Consider the following 10,501-nt stretch of genomic DNA (forward strand, 5'->3'; position numbering starts at 1 on the left):
CGTTACCCCTGCTCTATGAGGCGTACGCAATGTTAAGTATGGACGTCGGGCCAGCGTAGAATTTTCCGTCGTGTACGTCGTTTGCGTAAAACGTTCGCGATTATTTGCGACGTGATTTGGAGCATGCGCACTGGAAAACCCCCACGGACGGCGCATGCGCCGTTAAAAAAAAACGTCATTTACGCGGGGTCAAGTAGAATTAACATAAAACACGCCCACATCTTTGTCATTTGAATTCCGCGCCCTTACGCCGACACATTTACGCTACGCCGCCGTAACTTTAGACGCAAGTGCTTTGTGAATACAGCACTTGCCTCTCAAAGTAGCGGTGGCGTAGCGTAACTACGATATGCTACGCCTGCTTAAAATTACGCAGAGCTACGTGGATCTGGCCCTAAGGCCCCGTACACACCATAGAATCTATCCGCAGATAAATCCCATCGAATGGGTTTCAGCGGATAGATTCTATGGTGTGTACACTCCGGCGGATATTTATCCGCGGATATTTCCGAATTTCAGCAGATAGATATTTGTCGACATGCACAGAATATCTATCCGCTGGAATCGGATCCCACGGATGGATCCGCTCGTCTGTACAGACTCACCGGATCCATCCGTCCAAAGGGATTCCCCGCACGCGTCGTAATGATTTGACGCATGCGTGGAATTCCTTATATGACAGCGTCGCGCCCGTCGCCGCGTCATAATCGCGGCGACGGCGCGACACGTCATCGCCAGAGGATTTCAGCGCGGATTTCTATGCGATGGTGTGTAAACTCCATCGCATGAAAATCCGCCGAAATCCTCGAGAGGATTTATCCGCGGAAACGGTCCGCTGGACCGTATCCGCGGATAGATTCTCTCGTGTGTATGGGGCCTCAGTGTCTCATTCCTTTAAGGTGAAAGCAATGTGCCTGAGATTTGCAGTGATGAATGTTGAACTCTAGGTGTCAGGCTCATGTAGCAAACATTTCTGCGTTCAACCGCTAACTAAAAAAAAAAAAAAGATCACCATTATGTGTGATTCATTTTATATTCTGCTTTTCATTTCACAATAATTTGTACATATAACTCATTTTAGCAGCACAATAACATCCAGAAAACTACACATACAATGATTTTTCTAAATGATGTTTTAATATCATAATATTATGCAATTAAATGAGAGCATAAAATATTAATATACTATAAAGATAGCAGTATAGTAACAATTTCTCATTGTGTGCGAAGAATATCATTTTATAATTTCTTTCTCTCTTAAAGCGGAGCTCCACTCTAAAGTGGAACTCACGCTGTTCGGAACCCTCCCCCCCTCCGGTGTCACATTTGACACCTTTCAGGGGGGAGGGCAGGGATGGACTGACCATTGGGACTACAGGTAGTTTCCCGGTGGGCCGATGGCTCAGTGGGCTGGCTTCAGTGACAGCGGACCACCGCCCCCTTCCGCTCCTCTGTCTATCCCTTCCTGCAGCGCTCACCTCCTCTCCCTCCCGCAGCGCTCACCTGGGGGGAACAAAGAAGCAGGGGGAGGACCAGAGGAGCAGGGGGGGGGACAGAGGAGCATGGGGGGAGGGGACAGACAGCTGACTCAACAGCTGTGGCCTTGGAGTTTCTCATTTCTGCCTAATCTTTTCCCATAAGGGGGGGCACCAAACTGATTCTTTGCCCCGGGTGAAATAATGTCTAGCTTCCCCACTGGTACTGCCTATAAGATTACTAGTACCAGCCGTTCTACTCTAATAAAGTCGAACGGTTAGTGGCTAGTGAAGTGGGAGAGGGGGCTTGTGTGGCCGGGGAGGGAGCGGGAATTGTCCGGCCGCCATGGGAGAGACCTGTCAAAGTGGGCCAGTCTGGATGAAGTCCAGGGCCAAATTTTTGTCCCAGTCCAGCCCTGGGGAAGGGGGGTGCAGATACCTGTCTAAAGACAGGTATTTGCACCCACTTCTGGGCACACAGTTTCGGGTATACTGCGGGCAGAACGTCACCTCCTGTCCAGCCCCCTGGGAGCGGGAGCCAATCAGCCGTGCAGCGCAACTGCTGGCTTTTAATATATTTTTTTCATGGCACATCCGCTTTAAAGTGAAAATTCAGACAAAATTCTTACCATTAATTACATTTTTATGTTGAACTTTTGTGGCCAAAAATATTTGTAGTATCTCACAAAAGTGAGTACACCCCTCACATTTTTGTAAATATTTTATTATATATTTTCAAGTGACAACACTGAAGAAATTATAGTTTGCTACAATGTAAAGTAGTGAGTGTACAGATAAACTCAACACACAGCCATTAATGTCTAAACCGCTGGCAACAAAAGTGAGTACACCCCTAAGTGAAAATGTCCAAATTGTGTCCAATTAGTAATTTTTCCCTCCCCAATGTCTTGTGACTCATTAGTGTTACAAGGTCTCAGGTGTGAATAGGGAGCAGGTGTGTTAAATTTGGTGTTATCGTGTTCATTCTCTCATACATGGCACCGCATGGCAAAGAACTCTGAGGATCTGAAAAAAAAAGAAAAGAATCATTGCTCTACATAAAGGTGGCCTAGGCTATAAGAAGATTGACAAGACCCTGAAAATGAGATGCATACCATACAGCGGTTTAACAGGACAAGTTCCACTTAGAACAGGCCTTGCCATGGTCGACAAAAGAACTGCACGTGCTCAGCGTCATAACCAGAGTTTGTCTCAGGGAAATAGACGTATGAGTGCTGCCAGCATTGCTGCAGAGGTTGAAGGGGTGGGGTCAGCCTTTCAGTGCTCAGACCATACGCCTCACACTGCATCAAATTGGTCTGCATGGCTGTTGTCCCAGAAGGAAGCCTCTTCTAAAGATGATGCACAAGAAAGCCCCTAAACAGTTTGCTGAAGACAAGCAGACTAAGGAGATGGATTACTGGAACCATGTGGCCTGATGAGACCAAGATAAACTTATTGGGTTCAGATGGTGTCAAACGTGTGGTGTGACAACCAGGTGAGGAGTACAAAGACAAGTGTGTCTTTCTTATAGTCAAGCATGGTTGTAAGGGTGTCATGGTCTGGGGTTGCATAAGTTCTGCCGGCACTGCGGAGCTACAGATCATTGAGGAAACCATGAATGCCAACATGCACTGTGACATACTGAAGCAGAGCATGATCCCCTCCCTTCAGAGACTGGGCCGCAGGGCAGTATTCCAACATGATAACGATGCCAAACACACCTCCAAGATGACCACTGCCTTGCTAAAGAAGCTGAGGGGAAAGGTGACGGAATGGCCAAGCATGTCTCTAGACCTAAACCCTATTGAGCGTCTGCGGGGCATCCTCAAATGGAAGGTGGAGGAGCGCAAGGTCTGTAACATCCACCAGCTCCGCGACGACTCTGTGTAATGTTATTCTTCATTATCTTATCCATATAAGGCTCAGTTCACATTGGTGTGATGCGGGAAACCTTGCGAATCCTTCAAGTTCCCGCATCGTACCTGACTCGCAGGCAGTTCACACTGCCTAATGCGAACTGCTGGGAGTGTCAATACAAAGTTAATGACACCCCCAGATCGGTTCGCATAATGCAGTGCAAACTGTGTTTTCTTCTCCTTTTCCTCTAAGGCCCCTTTCGCACTGCAGCACATATGCGGTTTGGAAAACACATTGCGTGTTTTTAGCACGCTATGCTACATTTTAATGCAGCGCATATTTCTTTTTTAATGGGTTTTTGATGCATTCCATGAATATTCATCACGTCACTTCCTGTTACTATTTTGCGGGTTGTACATAAACAAGTCCAAACTGCAATAACGCAGTGCAGTGTGGTTTAGATGCATTTTACCAGCATGTTTAGTGAAATGCCATTCATTTCTATGGTACCCGTATTTTTGTTGTGCTTGAAAATCAGCGCACAAAAGATGCTGCTTGAAGAACTTTTTACATTGCATCGCCAACACAGTGCAATGATGTGAATGTGAATACATAGGCTTTTATGAGAAATATCCTCTATGGTGCTACTGTCAAGTTGGCAATGTGCTTTACAGCTCAGCTAAACCGCAGTAGTGTGAAACTGGCCTAAATCGGACAAAATATGAATAGTTTATTGCCAGTTTATTTGGATGTAGGAATTATCATCAGGGAGGATCATTTGAGGACACATTATTAACCCAGAACGACAGCTCTCGCATGGCACGACCCTGATGGTATAAACTGGGGGGGCTCACGCTGTTTTTTTCGTGAATTTAACTGTGTCCAATCATAGTTAGTCACAAGTAAATGCGGAAGTGCCACCAATGAGTGCCAATCAGTGCCTATTATGCCAGTCAGTGCAGCCTTTTAGTGCCTGCTCATTGTGCCTCCAATAAGTGCCCACCAGTCCCGCCAATCAGTGCCCATCAGTGCTGCCTATCTGTGCTGTCTATCAGTGCCCACAGTGCCACCTATCAGTGCCCATCCGTGTTGCCTATCAGTGCCGCAAATCAGTGCCACCAATTAGTGCCCATCAGCGCTGCATATTAGTGCCTCCTTATCAGTGCCACCTAATCAGTGCCCATAAGTGCCGCTCATCAGTGCCCATCAGTGCAGCCTATTACTGCCCATCAGTTCAGCCTCATCAGCAAAAATTACTTATTTATAAAATCTACTGACAGAAACTAAGAAAAACTTTTTTTATTTTCAAAATTATCAGCATTTTTTTTTTTATTAAAAAAACCCAGCAGTGATTAAATACTACCAAATAAAGCTCTATTTGTGTGAAGAATTACAAATTTAAATTAAAAATTAATTTGGGTACAGTGTTGCCTGAGCATCCAATAGTAATGCGACAGCGCTTAAAGCTGAAAAATGGCCTGGGCAGAAAGGGGGTGAAAGTGCCCTGTATTGAAGAGGTTAATCTTACGTTTGGTAAGGTATATAGGGTGATTGATGCTCATATATTTGCACAGCGGACCTGACACTGGGTTCTAAAGGGATACACACACATATAAACACACTTTTGTGGGTAATATGGTTTTAGAATTGGGGGATCAAGCTGTGTATGTTGCTTTTGAGCATTTCTGCAGTGCTTTTTGCTGTGCTTTCTGTGTTTTTGTAACCACTGTAAATAGCTGGTTGCTAAGGTGCGGGTCGGGAAGCCAGCTACTGTGTCTTTAGCAATGAATGGGTCATCAGCTGTCAGCAGGCTTCCCCACTGACATCTGAATGTAAAAAAAAAAATGCTGGTTAAAAAAATGTATGGAAAAAACGGTGTGAGGCCCCCCTCCAGTCCATACCGGCCCTTCGGTCTGGTATGGATTTGAAGGGGACACCCCCTCGACAATTTTTTTTTTAAATTGCAGACCCTTGCAGCCCGGCAGGTCAGGAAAGGGAGGGGAGGAGTGAGCGCCCCCCCCCCTCCTGAACCATACCAAATCACATGCCCTCAACATGGGAGGGGGGGTGCATTGATGTTACAAGGGGGTGGGCTCTCTGTGTGATGTCATCGGCTCGGGGAGAAAACGATACTGGGAAAGACAGCAGCAGGAGAAGAGGGCTCAGCGAGAAGACAGAGCTATTTTTTTTTAATAAAGGACGTTTCAAAAACTGGCTCTTGTTTTTTTTTTTTTACATTTCAATGCTTTTTTGGTGAATGGGTACAATATACCGATACCCACTAACATAGGGGGGTGCTCCCTTATTAAAGGGGGCTTCCAGATTCCGATAAGCCCCCCCCCCCCCGCAGACCCAGACAAAACTGGCCAGGGTTGTCGGGAAGAGGCCCTTGTCCCCATCAAGCGCCCCCCAAACCATACTAGAGTGCATACCCTCAACATGGGGGCAAGGTGCTTTGGGGTGGGGGGGCGCAGAGTCCCCCCTGCCCCAAAGCACCCACTCCCCCATGTTGAGGGTATGAACTCTGGTATGGTTCGGGGGGCGCTTGCTAGTTACCTCCCTTTTCTGACCTGCCTGGCTGCATGCTCGGGTAAGGGTCTGGTATGGATTTTGGGGTGGACCCCCCTTTTTTTTTCATTTTGGCGTGTGGTTGTCCCCTCCAGATCCATACCAGACCGAAAGACCTGGTATGAACTGGGGAGGGGCCTCACGATGTTTTTTTCGTGAATTTGTTTAGCCTGCAATTTCCTTTTTTTACATTCAGCTGTCATCGGGATAGCCCGCTGACAGCTGATGACTCATATGTTGCTAAGGATGCGGCGGCTGGCTTCCCAACCCGCTCCTTAGCAACCAGCTATATACAGTGAATGAAACAAAAAGACACAAAATGCAAATCGCGGTAAAAACTTAGGGCCAGATTCACAAAGCACTTACGCCGACTTATCTCGAGATGCGCAGCGTAATTGAAAAATGCGCCGCGGGTATCTTTGCGCCTGATCCTCAAAACGAGATACGCATGAAATCCATTTTTTTCCATCCTACCTAAAAGAATTACACCGGCGCTTCTTCGAGCGCAAAATACGCTAGACACACCACTGTTTTGATAGGCAAAGATGCAAATGAGGGAGATAAGGCGATCCACAAAATTAAGTGTGTGCGGCGTAGGCTACGCCCTGTGCGCATCTGCTAGTTTCATGGTGTAAAATTACACTTTATAAAAGGTGCCCTAACTTTGCACCAGCCGTGTAAATGTCAGGTAAAGCAACACCATTATGGAAGAGCTGAGCACACACACTTGCAGGACAACAATCTGTATGCCAACATGCCAGGGGCATCCATGCTCATAACTATACTAGTGACTTTAGTAACCAAGGGTACCCCCTCTTCTGAGGGAACAGCAGTCAGGAGACGCCTCGCAGAATGCATCTTTGCACAGTAAACACACACCTTAATCATGTCACAATGAGAATGCATGCATGCACACCCACTGTGGTCCCTAGCACAGACACATCACATGCACATCTAATTGGATTAGATCCAAGTACCCCCAATGGTACTTGGGAGCAGTAACGCCACGCCACGGCTCCAATTATGTCACTGTGCATTCATACACCATTGACATGGACCTGGGATCACTTCTCCCTGGTCCTGGGGATCCCTAATCCACCAAAACTGAGGGTGACACCCTTATTTAATCAGGAATGCCACCCCCACATTCATACATCATTCACACACATAAAACAAATCATAAGCACAGTATAATAAATATAATCAAAAGTACCCCCAAACTTAACGGCGGCGGCGTGAGCTACGCCTGGGCCGGCCACGGCCACGGCCAACCAGGGGAGACTCCTGGGGGGGGGAAGCAGGGGAAGGAGGAGCCTCCCCTGGTGACTGTCCTCCTGCTGGCCTGCCCTCCAAGGCCACTGCTATCCTGTTCAGACTCAGTGTGAGGGCTGCTGTATTGGCCTGGACAGCCCGGGTGTTGTCGTGGACAGCCTGGGTCAGGGCACTCACCTCCTGGGCCACGCCTGTTGTTGCGGTCTGCAGGTCACAAAAGCATGTGATGACCGCCAAGGAGTTTGTGGCCACATCAGTGAGTGATTCCTTAATTGAGCCCAGGCTGTCCTCCATCTGGGTCAAAGTCCGGTTGATCTGACCCAGATGGCGGGTCTGAAGGGCATGGTCCCTCCGCAAACTGGCCGGCAGAACCTCGGCCACCCCCCTGGTCTTATGGGTAGTCTTCCTGCCTGCAGCTGAGTCTTGTGGCCTGGGAGGAGGGGAGAGAGAGAGACCCTTGTGGGGGGAGGCCTGTTGGGGGAGGAGTGGGAGGGGCTACCCCTGATGGTGGCCTGACTGCTGCCAGCCTCAGGGGTAGCCTCAGGGGGAACCACATCCGAAGCCAAAAGGATTTCCCTGGCAATGTCCATATCTTCATCCTCATCCCCCCCCCTCATACTCCTCCCCCTCAACCTCCTCATGATGTGAGGTGTGGCCACTCCCCTCCCCTGGGGACTCCTGCCCTTCTTGGGGCTCTTCTGCAGGCTGTTGTCCTGGGGGTGGTGCAGCCTGGCCTGATGGCCCAGCAATCTCCTGGCCTGATGGCCCAGCAATCTCCTGGCCATCTGTGGAGGACACAAAACATTCACAGGTTGGAGGATCCACACACTTGGCACATATTCCCTTCCCCCACCCACACATGCTACTCACCAGATAGAAAAACCCCAAAATTACCTGTCCTCACAGAATCATCAGATTCAAAGCCAGGCAGGCCCACCACCTGCTGTCTGTGGAAGCACCGGGCCACTGCCCATTCCTCCTCAGTCAGCCTGACGGAGCAGGGTGGTCCTCCCCCAGTGCCCCAGGCATGGGCACTTATCTTGGCCGTCTTCTCCCAAGACCAGGCTCCTAAGATCGTTGATCTTCTTCTGAATCCCACTGGGGGTCCTCGTCTCCCCCCCCCCGCATTGATCTCGTCAGTAATTCGCTGAAGGATCTCCTTCCTCCTGGCCGGGGTGGTGTCCTGGCTCTCAGGGCCATGCAAATAACGCCTGAAACGGGTGATGGCCCTAGCAAGTATCTGCTTTTCTCTCACAGAAAAATTTAACTTCCTGCGCTTCGGTGCCATAACACCCAACACTCAGCACCAAACACAAAAAACAAACACAACAAACAAACACAAATACTCACAGAACAAACACACACAAAAAGACACAGAACAAACACACACAAAAATCAAACCACACAAGCAGACAGCTAATACAAATTCAAAAACAAACACCGAAAAAACAATCAGAAAAAACAAACAGAAAAAACACTCAGAAAAAAAACACAGCTACTACAATCTACTACTCCTCCAAATCTTTTATCTAACACTACACTCACCAACACACACCAACAGACGACAGAGCAAAAGCAACTTGCTTTAGGAAGGGGAAAACAGGGATGTACTTTTGCAAGGGAAGTGTGTTTGTCTGGGGCTATTTATACACAGGGCGATTCTCAAACTAAGTACGCTTGGCCTTTTACCTATCTCACTGATTGCGCCGAGCCGAGTTCTGAGCATGCCCAGTGAGGTGCATATTCGTGCGGGCATGCGCAGTACGGCCGGCCCTTCATTTGCATGGGGTCACGGCTCATTACAATGGAGCACGCCCACTTCCTTCCCACTTGCAATAACCCCGCTTTACGCCTCGGGATTTAAGTTACGCTGGCGCAAATTTGGGCGCAAATGCGCTGTGTATACGGCACTTACGACACAAAATTAAGGCGCCGTAACTTAAATGACATACGTTTGGAGTAACTTAATTTGCGCCGCTCTACGTGAATCTGGCCCTTAGTACTTACGTTTTGTCTGCAGGTCCTTATAAGTCTATTACATACAAAACACTGCATTTTGTGGGAAAAAAGTCCTCGACGCAGAGGCACAAAAATACATTGACGTTAACGTGTTCCATAGAAACCAATGTTGAAAAAAATTCCTGCATTTCTGCAAAATGCAAAAAGCATCAAAAAACACATTACTGTGAGAGTTTATTTCATTTTTCGGGGGGCTTCCAAATATCGAATTGATGAGAAGAGAGGAGGAAACCTTTTGGAGGTAAGATTGAGATACAGAGTGACAGCCACATGGGAATATTATGGAAGGCTCTATTTGAGATATATGAGGGTAAGGGTATATAATAGAGGTATATAATATATAAACTCATTTGGATTCAGTGGAGATTTGTTTGATGTATAGCATAGTATAAACACATTTTTCACATTAACTGGTTTAGACATACCCTAGTATATGGCATTTTTTTTTTACTGTCTTGAGGGAAACACTACAAACCAGAACTACAACCAGAGGGGACATTACCGGAGTCCTGGTCTACATTGGACTTGGAAAAGTTTGAGAGAAAAATTATTTGGAAGGACATTTTTGGAGTATATTAATTATGATAATAGTGAGTGCTGATTTTTTTTTGTATGCAGGTCCATTGAAGTCTATTACAGGCAAAACGCTGCATTTTGTGGGAAAAAAGTCCCCGACGCCTTGTCCCCATGTTGATGGGGACAAGGGCCTCTTCCCGTCAACCCTGGCCGGTGGTTGTCTGGGTCTGCGGGCGGGGGCTTATCGGAATCTGGAAGCCCCCTTTAATAAGAGAGCACCCCCCTATGTTAGTGGGTATCGGGTATATCGTACCCCTACCCATTCACCAAAATATTAGCAGCTTAACTGGGCAAAAAGATATAAACTTTAGAAAAAATTATAATAATAATAGGAATAACCCAAATCCATTATAGTTTCCCCATTAAATAGGGCAGCCTTGGAACTCGCACCTTGACGAATGAATCAGCAACTGCAGTTCCTATCTTCTATTTCTTTCCTGACAGGTGTCTTTTAAGTGATGACTATGTCTAAAAGTAAAGCGTTAATTTGTCTTCTAATTATAAATGTGCCGTCATTGATGACTCTGCGAACACTTTCATTAAAATGTGTGACCACACACCTCTATTATCCAGCCACCTGAAGAAAATCATGAGGCTACACAGAACAAGGCTGTGATATGTGCCACGGGGTTACAGTGCTGGGATTAGAGTGAGCTAAGTGCTGAGCACACATTGTAAGCTCATTAGCGGGTACCTTGTCATAATGCCTGCAGAACACAGAGAAGTCAAGA

This window comes from Rana temporaria, chromosome 2 (assembly GCF_905171775.1).
Source record: "Rana temporaria chromosome 2, aRanTem1.1, whole genome shotgun sequence".
Taxonomy (NCBI): Eukaryota; Metazoa; Chordata; class Amphibia; order Anura; family Ranidae; genus Rana; species Rana temporaria.